We start from the raw sequence: 15504 nt of genomic DNA on the forward strand, positions 1-15504 counted from the left end.
CTTGGCTTTAAATTCTTACTTATCATTGAACAGGTTAAAATTGGCAGTAGTGAGAAGGAAAGGAAAGAGAGGTGTGGGCTCAGTTAATTAGGCTTCTTTTTGGTACTTTGATTCTGAAGAATCAGCATGGGAACAGAGAACACTAGCAATCCAGAATGTGTCCAGAGATAGAAGGAGCCAGAGTCTGAGCTCAATATACTGTTCCTTTGAAGGAAGCCTGTTTGCACACTTCTTGAAACTTTGCAAGAAAGATAGTAGCTTTGATTTATGAACCAGAAGGAATAATGATGAATCGTATACTAGTGTTCCAGAAATGATTAGCCTCACACAGTCCAAAAGATCTAAAGAAGCTGCAAACCCTAAAATGTACCTGATTAGTAACTTCCCCTCATTAGGAACTATACAGTGATCTAACTTGTAACAAATATATTGGGAAACAGAAATCTGGGCAGCTAAGAAATATAATGGGCATGACAAGTTTCCAGCTGAACAGGAGGAGACTCTCAATGTTAAGAAATATGTACGTGAAAGCTACACCCACAACTTCCTCTGGTGTAAGTGTGAGTGCTGCTTCTCAGAAGGAGAACATTATCATTTTATTAATAATTGTTCAGAGTCAACAACAGTAGCTTCAGGTAAAATCCAAGTAAGAAATTAGGAGGCGTGGTCCTGAAATAGCACTACATAAATGCTGGTGTGGCTGGTAATTGCTATCATAGGCCCTTCTGCTTCCTTAATCTAGGGATCATGAGAGAAGGCTTGGCTGTGTTTATTACCCACAGCCTCCCAGCTGCCAGTGCAACTCCTGGGGTATTTCTAGGACACCTGCCTCTGCAACACCGATGCTGGAGCACCAGACATTAATTGTCTGTGAGGAAGGAAACCAAGGTGCTACAGGTTACACAGAATCTACCAAGGCTGCTTATTCTGTCTTGGGAGTTAGCACAAGAAAGTTAAGGAAAGCAGCATACACAGTAAGACTTACTCTACAGAAAGGAAAGCTGTCCCCCTTCCTTAGAGCAGATTAACACCCAGCAGGTAGCTGGTAATCTACCAGTATTTGCTGAATTAATATTTATTGAATAAATTACTTGATCTTTGTACAACTCTTACATTCTACAGTCAATAATGTTTTTAATAATTAAACAAGTTTGAGGGATGAACAAAGGGAATTGTTAGAAATACCTTGTAGCAATTATTTTCATGTTTTTTGACATAACAGATCTGCTCAATTACTTGTACAAGAAATTCAAAGTGAATGTTGTTCTCTTTAATATTAATGTGTCAGTAATTGAATTATTTAACTTTTCCTATTTCTAGCATCAATATTGTCAATAAGAGATGAAAACTGCAAAATAGCATCAAAATAACAACAACTAGTAGGAAAAAAAATAAACAAAGGAGCAGGTTCAATTAAACAGAAGGCACGCTGATAAATAAAATGGCATGTTAAAGCCAGGCGATGGTGGCACATGGCTTTAATCCCAGGACTCAGGGGGCAGAGGCAGGTGGATCTCTGAGTTCCAGGCTACTTCCAGCCAGAGATACACAGAGAAACCCTGTCTCGAAAGAAGCAAAAAATAAACAATCAAAAAGGCACATTGGAAAGCAGAAAGTCACAGCAGGGGGGATAACATTGGTAAAACAAGGTCTAAGATGAGACTGAGGAGAAGTAGTTCAGGAAGTGATCTTAAAATATACTTGTGTGGCTGGGGAAATCATGTGACAGTCAGAGTAAAAGCAAGTTTCAGTGGGTGCACCAGAAGGAATCATGGCTGCCAAAGTGAGTCCATTAGAAAGTTCAGCCTAACTTTAGCAGTTGCAGGAGGCATGATGCACTCTGCCTTATATAATATGGATGCTGGGCACAGAGCTGTCATCTTTGACTGATTCTGTGGGGTACAGGATTTTGTGGTAGGGGGAAAGACTCACTTTCTCAGCCCTTGGGTGAAGAACCAATTATCTTTGACTGCTGCTCTCCACCATGGAATGTACCAGTCATCACTGGTAGCAAATATTGGCAGAAAGTCAGCATCCCACTACGCATCCTCTTCCAACCAGCCAGTTTCCTCATATCTACACCAGCACTGGTGAGAACTATGATGAGCTGATGCTACTATCCATTAACACAGAGATCCTCAAGTCAGTAGTGACTCAATTTGATGCTGGATAACTTATCACCCAGCAAGTGCTGTGGAACGACCTTTGTATACTGAAATATGTGTTACTCTCATTGGTTAATAAAGAACTGACGGGCCTATAGCTGGGCAGGAAGAGATTGGGTGGGAGAGCCAGAGTAGGGGGAGCTGGGAAGAAGAAGGGCAGAGTCTGAGAAGTCACCAGCCAGACGCAGGACAAGTTGGACACACAAAATGGCATAGAGTTAAAAGCCATGTGGTTGATTAAAGATATAGTTTAAGTTGTAACAACAAGCCTAAGCTACTGGCCAAGCATTTATAGTTAGTATTAAGTCTCTGTAGTTATTTGGGAAATGGCTGGTGGTCCTGATGAAAAACTCCACTAATAAGCAAAAGCTAGTCTAGGTAAATGATGGACAGAGCGAGCAGCAACATTTGGGCTTATCCTGGATGACATGTCCCTGACACATCTGACTTTCGGGAAGGAGTTCACAGAAGCAGTGGAAGCCAAACAGGTGGCTCAGCAGGAAGCAGAGAGGGCCAGATTTGTGGTGGAAAAGGCTGAGCAGCAGAAGAAGGCAGCCATCATCTCCACTGAGGGTGACTTAAGGGCAGCCGAGCTGATTGATTGCCAACTCATTGGCTGCTGCACATGATGGCTGGATTGAGCTACAATAAGATGGAAGCTACTGAGCACACTTCTTACTATCTCCTCTGTTCTTGGAACATCACCTACCTACCAGCAGGGCAGTCAGTGTTCCTCCAGCTTCCCCAGTGAAGCCTCCCCTGCTTGCACCTTCTCAGGCCAGCCAGGCCATGGCCTTGATCATTCTGAATGAAGTTTTCCTTCTTCCAGACAATAGAAATCACTGTGAAATTTCATGATAAGCTTAAAGTGAAGAAAATAAAAGCAAAATCACTTCAGATCTTTAGATATACATATATACTTGTGCAAACCTATGTCTCCTGCCCACTAGGAAAAGTAAGCCATTCACTAGTGTTAGTGACACCAAGTCTGATGTCTCCCCACTCTCTGCCTAGAGACAGGCAACAAATACATCCACCAGATATGATCCAATACAGTGGGTCATATTGACCGAATGACTCCAGCACTCCATCCAACAGAATATGCAGACAATAAGCCTCTTGCTCTGCTATCTATGAGTAGAAGACAATCAAACTCTATTTTTCCTTGCCTCTACCTAGTTGCTGAAGAAGATCTATGATTATGAGTACTCCACCCACTATAGAAGGTAGATATGGTACCTGCAATACTGGGCATTCCAGGTTTTGTACTTGGAGGTAAAAGACATTTCTGGCAGGTGTAGTGGGTAGCCATTCCAGCTTTGATCTGGAAGTTCCAACTCCCACTGAGACTTCGGTAACTATCACGCCTACAAGGCGGGGCCAAGAGAGGGCCCTGAAGACCCGAGATCTGGATGTGCTGCCCTCTCTTGTTTCCTGGACCCTGGATGCTGGACGGAGACCATGCAGAGTTCTCCAGAGAACACCGCCAAACTGTGCTGCATCTTTCCCAGACCCTGTTACCTATCCCTTCATTTGTAAGTTATGCCACTAAATAAATCTCCCTTTTAACTATGTGGAGTGGCCTTAACAATTTCACCAATATCTGGCACCCAATGTGGGGCATGAACCCACGACCCTGAGATTAAGAGTCTCATGCTCTACCAACTGTAGATTCTTATTCAATCTATACAAGGGCACATCATACTATGCTGAAAATCATGACAAAAGCAAAAGCTTCAAAGATACAATGTTCTGAATACAGGGGAATCCCAGTGTGAAGGAACAAGAATCTCTAACCAGAAAACATAGGCTCCATAAGACACTGGCACACTGATTGTATTGAAAGGAAAGAGTTTGTAGTCCTCACTTCTGTAACTGGTAAGACTAGTTTCTTTCCCAGAAATAAAATTGTTTTGCTTTTTTTTTTAAGAAAAAGGAGAAATAAGAGAATATTCTTCTAACATCTATCTAACCTTAATTAGTAGCTAAAGACTTCTCATTAACCAGAAAATCAATGGTAATAGAAGCAGAACTGGCACTTCAGAAAGGAAACAGGAATAGGCTGTGTAGAGTAGGGGTAAATATGATGAAGCATGATTGTGAATTCTTACGTTGATTTTGTTGCTTGAAACAGCAGTTGCAATACTATCTGTTGTTGAGCTTTGTGTATGTGGAAATGTTTGAGAGACTTATATTTTAAAAGTGAAGTAGGTTTAAGCAAAAGAAAGCTTCTAATATTTCAGTAGCAGTGGTGAAGTATTGCTATCAACATAATGTGACATGTAAGATTAGTTTGATACCTTTGTATGGGCCACCAAGCAAACTATTCCAAGTGATATTTTCAAAAATATTAAAATAAAACAAGATAAAAAACATAATTATTTCAAGTAGTCAAACAATGGCTTTGGACCCAGGAACACAAACTAGAAGAAAGAGCAAAAGTTAAAATGATAACTGCTGGCCTCAGGGGTGAACCTACAACTATCTACTACTATCATTTTATTAAATAGGCACAGCATCATGCTACCCTCTTAATTCTCATCTCTTTACCCACAGATTATTGCAGCTGTTATTCTTCATCAGAAAAGGTGTTTGAGGCAGTAGACTGTGGTTAATGCAGGAACTCACAGCTGGTCAAAATGTAGAGAATAACTGTACTGAAACACCACCCCTCACCCCTACCCCTGAGCATGTGCATGAGCAGCCCATCAAGACCTAGGAAATTTGGAGGAAGAGAGGACAGAGAGAAACTGTAAGATAGAGGCCAAGGAGGACTGAGTAAGTCAGTGTCTCCAGGGCTGCATTCATGAACTCATAGCAGTAATGGTTGTCTGCCTAACATTGTACAGTATCAAGCCAGTCAACAACCTAGCACAGAGAGGAAAGAGGTGGGGCATTTGATGTCTTCTGGGGTAAGAAGAGTCAGTTTTCTTTAAAGGTGTAGCCTTTCATAGGTCATCCATGCACCCGTTTCAAACCCTGTGGTGGTTTGAAAGAAAATGGTCCCCAAATGGGAGTAACATTATTAGGATGTGTGGCTTTGTTGCAGTATGTATTATCTTGTTGGAGGAAGTGTGTCACTGTAGGGATAGGATTTGAAGTCTCATATATGCTCAAGCCACACCCAGTGTCACAATTCACTTTCTGTTTCCTATGGATCAAGTTGTAGAACTCTCAGTTATGATTCCAGCACCATGTCTGCCTGCATGCTGCCATGTCCCACCATGATGTAATAGACTAAACCTCTGAACTGTAAGCCACCTCAACGCAATGTTTTCCTTTGTAAGAGTTGCCATGGTCATGGTGTCTCTTCACAGCTATAGAAACTCTAATACAGACCTACACCCAGAAGTTTATGGCAGCACAAATTGACCTCATTGGATTATTTACAAAAAGAGTACACTATGAAGGGGTAGGAAGGAAAAGTGTATCTGGGTGGAGTTAGGGGGAGCAATGGGGAATAAATATGATCAAAATACATTGTATGAAATTACCAAAGTATTAATATATATATATATATATATATATATATATAATATAAATGTAAAAATGGCAAGTCTTATGTCAATAGTAATTTTAAATATGGATTGATTAAATAAACTAGTTGGAAAAGAGTTATTGTTTGATCAGATTTAAATATGACTCAACTAAAGATGTCTGTAAAAGCTCACTTCAAACACATTTCTTCTTCATCATTTTCTTTGTTCTGAGGTCTACTTTGTCTGATATAAACTTAGTGTCTTATTCTTTTGTTTTTGTTTTTGTTTTTGTTTTTGTTTTTTTTTTTTGAGCCGAGGACCGAACCCAGGGCCTTGTGCTTGCTAGGCAAGCGCTCTACCACTGAGCTAAATCCCCAACCCAGCTAAATCCCCAACCCTGTTTTTGTTTTATTCATCAAGCCAAAGATCAAATACAGAGTCTAGAAACAATTCAGCAGAAATATCACAAACTATGGAGCTTGCCAGATCTGAGGTTATAAGCTCCAAATCAACAAACTAGCAATAAATGACATGAAAAAACAGTGCATTTTGACAAAAATGGAATAAAAAGACTGATATAAAAAGTGACAAAACAAAAATATTTAAGCATTGAAAATTAAGCAATGTGTTTTTGAAATGACACATGGGCAAAAAGGAAGTATCAAAGTAAACATCTCAATATGTAGAAATGAATAAAAATGACCACATACCATAAAACACAAGAATGAAATGTCTTCTCATGACAAAATGGATAGACCTGGAGAACATTATTTAATGTGAAATAAGCCAGACACAAAACGACAAATAGGATTGTTTCACAAAAGCTTAGCAAGCCAAAACTTTGGGTGGTAGGAAGAGGAATGGAAGATATTGAAATTTATAATCACAGTAAGTAGAAGGAAGGTTTCCAAATGTCTAAAAGTAGATAAACAATAGAAAGAGGATAAATAATTGCCTGGGATTAGGCATTTACATAGAAATGAGAGAGTGTGAGAGAGTCAACAGGGAATGACTAATGATCATGGAGTTGTCGTTATTTTTTTTTCTGAATGGTGACAATATTTTATAGCTAAGTCTAGTTTTTGTTGCCCACCATAACTGTTTGGTAAAACCCTACTGCTGAAGACACAACTCACTTTGGATATAAGACATAGAGAAATCAACCTCAAATAGACCAGGAAACTCTGATTACTAGCCTCCACAGTGTCAGAAGGAGCAAGCCATAAGAAGGAGAAAAACACATCAACTGTCTTCTTACCTAGCACTAGATTCTGCAAGCTACAGTACTAACATGCCTGGTAAAATGTGTCCACCAGTGCAATAGTGGCATAGTTATGGGGGCAACCAACAACTTTCTGATTGGATATGAGACCTGCTCCAGGGAAAAGGATTTCATACCTGGTACTGTAAACCTAGTCAAAAGCCTGTGGCTAAAGAGATTGTATTTCTCACAGCAGGGAAAGCCATCTGTTTTTGTTCTGCTAAGTGGTCATGCTGTCAATTACCTTCCAAATATTCACATTTATTCTCACGTAGTTTTGCTGCTCCCAACTTTGTTCAGAGAAGTGGGAAGTGGTTAATGAAGAGACGCATAACTGGTCAAACTACTGAATATAGTAACTTTTGAGTGTTCAGCTATGGATAAGTCATCTATATCAAACTCCCACCGGTCAAGACTCAGGAAACATGCTGTAAAAAGGAGCAGAGGGAATGTAAGAGCTTGTCAATGGGTAGGAAGAGCTGTGAAATTCTTTTTTTGTTTTTTTGTTTTTTTCGAGACAGGGTTTCTCTGTATAGCTTTGCGCCTTTCCTGGTACTCGCTTTGGAGACCAGGCTGGCCTCGAACTCACAGAGATCCACCTGCTTCTGCCTCCCAAGTGCTGGGATTAAAGGCGTGCACCACCACGGCCCGGCCGAAATTCTTAATTTTAGACATGACATGGGCTTTGCACATACAACTACTGAAGATGTGGTTACCTACATAAGACCTTCCCAAGATCAAGATCAAAATGCCAGGGTGAATGAGAGCGAGCTCCTCCTGAGGCCACAACACTGGCTGGGGAGCTACTGGTAGTTGATGGCTACCCAGTGAGGGAGGACCACTCCCCTTCGAGGATGTGGCTGCTGGTAGGTTGCCCAGGTCCCAGGGGATGGCCCAGCACTCTTGTCCATATGGGCAGTACTGATTGGACTCATGGAGTTATTAGTAAATTTTCTTGAAAGAGGGCAAAGAATAAATAAAACGTCTTATTTTAAAATACAGAAAATTTCTTTAATTCCTTCATACTATTTTTTTTTTTTTTTTTTTTTTTTTTTTTTTTTTTTTGGTTTTTCGAGACAGGGTTTCTCTGTGTAGCTTTGCACCTTTCCTGGATCTCGCGCTGTAGACCAGGCTGGCCTCGAACTCACAGAGATCCGCCTGGCTCTGCCTCCCGAGTGCTGGGATTAAAGGCGTGCGCCACCACCGCCCGGCAAATTCCTTCATACTATTAAAACTTTCTTTTACTGATTTATACTCTTCTTTAAAAAAAATTTCTGCCAGGTAGTGGCGGCGCACACTTTTAATCACAGCACTCAGGGAGGCAGAGGCAGACAGATGTCTGTCAGTTCAATACCAGCCTGGTCTACAGAGTGAGTTCCAGAACAGCCAGAGCTACACAGGGAAACCCTGTCTCAAAAAACAAACAAAAAATTCTATGTGTAAGATAATAGAACAATTAGTAAAAGAAAACATTGTTCGAAATAGCAGCTCCTAGAATTCTTTTGAAGTAGCCCCATATCTAGGATTTGTAACTTGAGAAAAGTTAACACTATCACTATATTGGGAAAACTGAAAAAAGTAAAGGTTATGACATAATTTAAAAGGATCAGTCAGTTATAGACAAAAACTAAAATGAAGGACAATACTGTGGAGCTTAACAGGATCATTAGCATCTGTGTGACACATATAATCAAGAGAGTTCAGACGGAAATTGAAAGTGTTTAAGAGGCATTAAAGTAGATGATACTTACTGTAAGTATGTAGATTGGACAAGTCCCTATAGTCGATCTCTTCTAGAAACCTACAAACTCAATACTAATTAGAAAAAGATACAGAAATGCAATGGTTTTCATATCATTTTACCCTCAAAGTAATTCTATAGTGTATGCTATAGTACAGTTACTAATTTTTCTCAGAAAGAAACTGGTGCATATAAACTGTGTAGAACACACTCAGATTTGGATTATTAATGAAGTAGGCAGTCAGTCAAAGTACCATTTTCATAGACTTCGCTGATTCCTCTCAACACATGATCTGTAAAATAATATGCAGTTTTATTGATGTCCCATTTGATGATAACAATGGTACAATGACTATTTCTAATGAGTAATAGTTAAGAGAGAATGCAAGACTTTTGCAAGTTCAGATTAATGTGTTTTGTTTCTAATTTGAAGATGAGAAAGATGGGCTAAATGATAGAATGGAAAACCAATAACAAATTATTAATACAGAACCAATAAATGCTTCTGTAGCTAGAGTTTTCCTGCCTGGCCCACAGTCAGGACAAATCTCTCTCACCTGCCAGTCCCACAGCCACTCAGACCCAACCAAGCAAACACAGAGACTTATATTGCTTACAAACTGTATGGCCATGGCAGGCTTCTTGCTAACTGTTCTTACAGCTTAAATTAATCCATTTCCATTAATCTATACCTTGCCACATGGCTCGTGGCTTACCGGCATCTTCCCATGCTGTTTGTCATCGTGGCGGCTGGCAGTGTCTCTCTGACTCAGCCTTCCACTTCCCAGCTTTATTCTCCTCCTTGTCCCACCTACACTTCCTGCCTAGCCAATGGCCAATCAGTGTTTTATTTATTGACTAATTAGCAACACATTTGCCATACAGAACATCCCACAGCATGCTTCCTATAAGAATGAAGGATAGTGGAGTCCATTTGCATCCTGTGGTTTATTTTAGATAAGTAAAGTCTTTATTATAAAAAATTGACACTAGTCTTGGGAAATGATTTAGTACACCCTAGTAATCTAACATTTAGCTCTCTGATTGGTGATTAGCTGTTCATTTTTATCACATACTACTCAGATTCTCATTCCATGACTCCTTGAAGTCTCCACATAGTCTCAAATTGTATAATCTATTGTATCCATAAATAAATCTAGCCACTATGCCAACATTAGTATTATTATACACACATGCATACATGGACACATACACACAACACAACACACACACACACACACACACACACACACACACACACACACACACACACACATACACACACACTCACACCTAGTTATTTAGGCTATAGGTCAGATTGTCTGTATGTTCAAGTTATCTAGAAATTTCAGAAGGACCTTGGATGCCACTCTGACAGTTCTCAAAGAGGCATGCCTAATAGGATTGAATATGGCTGCTACACATAGTGATTCAGCAATTTATTCACAGAGAGTGTGGGAGGAGGAGTGGGATTTTCCATGTTGGCTTTGGTTAAAGCACACTATTCTTTGTAAACAAATGACAAGAGATCTGTGGTTGTTAATTTTGGTTCTTTATTCTACTAATGTGTGCAACTGCTTGACTTCCAAATAAAGAAAATTTATTTGCCTAATTGAACAGCTTGAAAGTGGAAATCAATTTTGTAAGCTCATACTGAAAGTTATAAAATAAAATAGTGTTTAGAGAAATATGTCCATAAGCCATGGCTAAAGAAAGACATGCAAGATTCTTTTGCATGATGAGGTATGTTGTATCTACTATAACAGGCATTTGAGAAAGCAGAAATTTTTATTGACCCTACTTTACAGAATAACAATAGAAGTGAATAATAAAGGAGCATTCCCTACTCTGTGATGAATTCGACAGCACAGAGGCATTGCCCACTGAAGTCAGTGAATGCTTGCCCATATCTTTGCCACTATAACAGACATCACAACCTGGACAACTAACAAGCAAAGAGATGTATTTCTCACAGTTCTGAAGGCTGAGAAGTACAAGATCAAGACTCTGGTAGATTTGATGTTAAAGAAGGCCGTGGTCCTCTTTCAGGATGGCACACTGTTTCTGCCTCTCTGCAGGGCACAAACACCATGTCCTCACATGGCAAAGTGGAGAAAGAAGGGCACTTTCTTAAGACCCTTCATAGAGTCCCTGTTCCCATATGTGAGGGCAGACCTCACATGATCACTCACAGCCTCAATGCCTTGACTCCTCATTCTTTTGTCATGAAATTTGAATTTCAACCTGGATTTAGAGAAGATACAAGAATCCAAACCATACCATTCCTCTGTAGTAGTCCTCATTTTATTAAAATATAGTACCAACTCCTCCTAAACTTGACAAGATGAAAAGCTGACCCAACTGTGAACTCAATTTATTTTTGTGTGAAATGATTCAAGGTGAATTTGAATGGCTCTGGGAAGAAACGAGTGCAATTGTTTCCAAAGGACAGCCATTAGGGGGTACAGAGTGTTTGTGATGTGTGACTTCTTGGAGGAAGATAAAGGGTATTACTTCAAGACAAACTTGAAGTTAGTAGTAATAAGAGACTGGGAGATAGAAAGGGAGGGAGGGGAGCAGAGGGAGCCAGAGGGAGTGAGAAAGGGGGAAATTCAATGCCTTATTCAAAACTCCTTTCTGAGATTTTCATGGGCACTTTATGTCTAGAATGTTTCCAAAAACACAAGCTATCCCCCCCAAAAAAAAAGGTATTTGTGGATCAATTATGAAGACCTGGGAGTCTGGTCCACTCTTGTTTTACAGAGCATCTGCCAAGTGGGTATCACCATGCTTTGAGTTGGCTCTAAGCCTGTCCGAAGACGTTCTTTCATTTTTAGCCTCACCTCTGAAACTCACCTGCTGCTTTGCTGGCCCTAGGCCAGCTCCTCTCTAAATCCACAGTGTGCTGCATGCCAGCCTGACTCCTACTTCAAACTTTGGCACAATAACAGAGCACCAAGAACAGAAGCTACAGAAGTGGTAGATGAGATCATCTGAAGGCCAGCAGAGAAATAAATGCGTGGAACTTCTGTTCAGAGCCTGGAAGGGGCTGACGTGTAATGAGCACCTAATTGCTGAAGATCAATGGACCAAGTGTCTCCAGCCACGCTGATAATAAGATACTTTCTCCACAGCTGCTGACACCTTCTTGGCCAGAGGATGTAGAACTTTCCTTTCTGCCTTCTGGGAGATGTTCTACTGGAGAATCTTTGTTGTTCAATTATGTATTTATCATTAACTCTTTCTGCCAACTATCTAAAAAAGCTTTTAAAATATTATACAAAATGACTTTTAATAATTTCAGGAACATTTTAAATCCTGAAAAAATATTTCTGAAATGTGGCTTCAGATTCACATACTGCAATTTCAACAAACTTTCACATGATGCTGACCCTCCAGGGTGGGAGGAAGAATTCACTTCATTTTTTGTTTACAGAGTGGTTTCCAAACTTCTTAGAAAAACACAAATTTCTAGACCAAACCCACATCTACTGAATCTTAGGGTGTGTTCTAAGAATCCACATATCACCAAGACTTCCAGAGATTGTGAAGACCTGCACAAGGCTCAGAACCAATGTTTGGGCCTATTTGTTTGCATGACCTGGCTGTAGACCAGAGTCATTTGGGAAGTTGTGGACTGGATCATGTCCTACCAAAAGCTCTATGCCTGAGACTAGTGGACATAATATTACTTTATTTAGACACTCTACAGATATAATCAAGATGAGGTCAGGCCTTAAGGATGGGCTGAAGCTCTGAGACTGATGTCCTTACAATGACATCTACAGGCAGGAAGAAGGTCCTATAACAAAGAAGGCAGAAATTGGAATGATGCAGCTGGACATTTCATGTCTCGCTTCATGAGGAATCACCCAGACCTAAGAGAGAGGCATGGGATTGATGCCTTTCTATAACCTTCAGAAGGAATACAGCCCAGCCAAGACTTTTACTTTATGTTTAACCTTGGGAATTGTGACAAAGTCATCTTCTATTGTTAGCAAGCTACCATGTGTGCCGGACTTTGCAATGGCAGTCCAGGAAACTAGATAATACTTAGGAACAAAGGAAAATTATCTGAATGGATTATTTTACAGTAAATTAAAGAAGGAACTCTGGGGACGGAGTTTCTATGTGGAATGTCAAAATCCTGTATCATATCCCTGAAATAATTCACAGGATTTCAACATGGTCTAAGCTGAACTCTACAGCTCTTGACATTTTAGATTTATACTGTTTTATAATAAATTAAAAAGGCTATAAGCAGTTGACTATCAATATAATCTTAAGTTTTATGAGTAGTAATGTAAATAAGTTTATCATGACAGCATTTCCAGCATTTGATTAGGGAAACTCTGGAATTAAAGTCACTGATAGTCTAATGAAGCAGGGTACTGGGCTCCATCTCAGCCTGATGGCTTGGGGCCTGAGCAGTGCTCCTTCTCAAGCTCCAGTGGAAGACCCTTATCAGTAAAGCTTCGAACCAACCACAGTTACATTTCCTGCTGCTGTGATTAAATACAGCACACAAGCCACTTAAGGGAGAAAGGGCTTTTTTCTGACCCCTCATTCTATAGTCCAATCATCCTGGCAAGGAAGTCATGGGGACAAGAGCTTGACATGCCTGGTCACACTGCATCCAAAGTTAGGAGGTAAAGAAAGATGAATCCTGACTTTTTTTTCCTTTTTATTCATTCACAACCCTGGCCCATGGGATGGTGCTGCCAACAATTAAGGTGTAGCTTCTCACCTCAACTAATCTAATCTGTCTGAGCTCTCATAGGCATGCCAGATGCTTACCTAATCTAGTAAATCCCTCACAGGTGTGCCAAAGGCTTGTTTTCCAAGTGATTTCTAGATCATTTCAAGCTGATAATCAGCAACAAACATCTCACTAACTGTAATATGGAGATGCTTTCACAGGCTTCAGCCTCCAGGAGAACTTCTTCAAGATGAGAGAATGGTGGGGAGTCGGGAGGATATCTTGTATGGAAAGGCTATCAAGAGACTTAGCTGCTGGAGCAAGGGCAATTTTATCTGGAGGCAATGGATATGAGAGAGGCTGGTGATAGGTGTAGATACCTGAGAAAGCCATGATGGCTAGAGATAACTGATGAACAGTAGCAGCATCTGGTACTTCATAAATGCAGGATGTCAGGTAATCTACAGCCCTACTGAATCAGAGACAGTGTCGCAACAAATAACCTGAACACACACCAATGGTTCAGAAGCCGTTGGTGGAGAGATATAGCTCAGGGCTTACGAGCACTGGTTGCTCTTGCAGAGGACGGGGGCTTGATTGCTAGCACCCTCAAGTCTGACTGCTCACAACCATCTATAACCCCAGTCTCAGGGAATTCAGTGCCCTCTTATGACTTCTTGGATACCAGGCATACATGTGGTGCATAGATATACATGTAGCCAAAACACTCATAATAGTTTTTTAAAAGCTCGGATGCACTTTCTGGTGTCAGTAAGAAACCTATGGGAGGTTTATGAGGAAGAATTTGATCTGATAGAATTATGTGTGGAAAGGTTCCCTTTAGTGGAAGAATTTAGAGCTGGGTACAATGTTTGCAGAATTCTCCAACAACAAAAAAATTCTCAGTGGTGGAGAATTCAGCACCTGGACTGTACAACATATGGCTACTGACTTCCTATCATGTGAATAGTGTGAAAGGGAAACTGAAATCATAATTTTCATTTAATGTAAATTAAAACATAAACAGCCACATATGGTCCTGTTTACTGACTGGGAAGCTCAGGCTAGGACGCAAGGTGAGTGAAGAGTGGCTGGATGCATCTGTGGTGGCCAGTGCTCTGGCTGCTCTGATAGTAGACAATTGTTAGGTGCTGTGAACTGTGAAATAAACACAGGCACTCCAGGTTTCTTTTGAATGAATAAATTAATCAGTGATTAGCTCTTTTACATTCATTACCATCAACTTTTAGGTATAAATGGCCAGATTGCCATGTCTAGTTGTCATGCACATATCCAGTTTCTCCTTCATTCTCATTTGGCAATTTTGCCATGTAACTCATCAAGGACACCTGCCAGAGGATCAGTAAAACAAATTGCAAGGGACTTAGCTAGTCAAGATAGTTTCTTATTTTCATAAAACTTTTGTTTGTGTTTGTTCAGTCAACATCCTTTGTCTGTTTTTCACCAAGTTCACTGTCTTTCTTCTCCACACGTATTAGTGACAGAGTGGCAAGCACAATGTGGGTGGCATGTCTCTGGTTGTTATTATTAGTTTCATGTAGCATCCTCATAACAGAGTGAGAATGGAGGGATACACAGCTGTGGAGCGTGCATTTACCCATGTTTTCTTCAATCCATCTCACTCAACTCCCTACACACACACACACACACACACACACACACACACACACACACACACACACATACACACACACACTATGGCAGGAAAACAAGTATTAAAATGAAATATCAAAATATACATATGAAAGAAACCCATTTCAGAGGAAGACTGGAATAACCTGAGCTACATCTAACAAACAGAGCATTCGTGGAAAATGGGAATGTGGACTGTAAAGGTCATTTAAAGGGCTACACACCATGCAGCTAGTTGCTTGTGTTGTTGTTGGTGGTGGTGGTTTGTTTTTGGCCTTTTCCTCACTTCATTAGCCCTATGCTTTTCCATTCTTAAAAAGCTGTTTCTATTTCAATTTCTAACCATGTGTCTTCGGCATTGGGTTTTGCCTTAAGACAAGCAGCCTGGTATGACAGGCCCTCCAAACTCAGATCTTCAGCTCAGCGCTTCTAAACAGGCTTTCCCCAAACTCTTGATTTTCTCACTGACCTCCATGGAAAACTTAAAAAGATTTCTTTTTTCCCAT

At 40.3% G+C, this 15504-nt stretch overlaps 1 pseudogene; it reads left to right on the plus strand.

Moving 5' to 3' along the window:
* Positions 1–1656: 1656 nt before the first annotated feature.
* LOC128106030 (prohibitin 1-like) lies at positions 1657–2916 on the plus strand (annotated as a pseudogene).
* Positions 2917–15504: the final 12588 nt, after the last annotated feature.

The sequence above is a fragment of the Peromyscus californicus genome, unplaced genomic scaffold, assembly GCF_007827085.1.
Source record: "Peromyscus californicus insignis strain IS unplaced genomic scaffold, ASM782708v3 Scaffold_9__1_contigs__length_137607984, whole genome shotgun sequence".
NCBI classification, from domain to species: domain Eukaryota; kingdom Metazoa; phylum Chordata; class Mammalia; order Rodentia; family Cricetidae; genus Peromyscus; species Peromyscus californicus.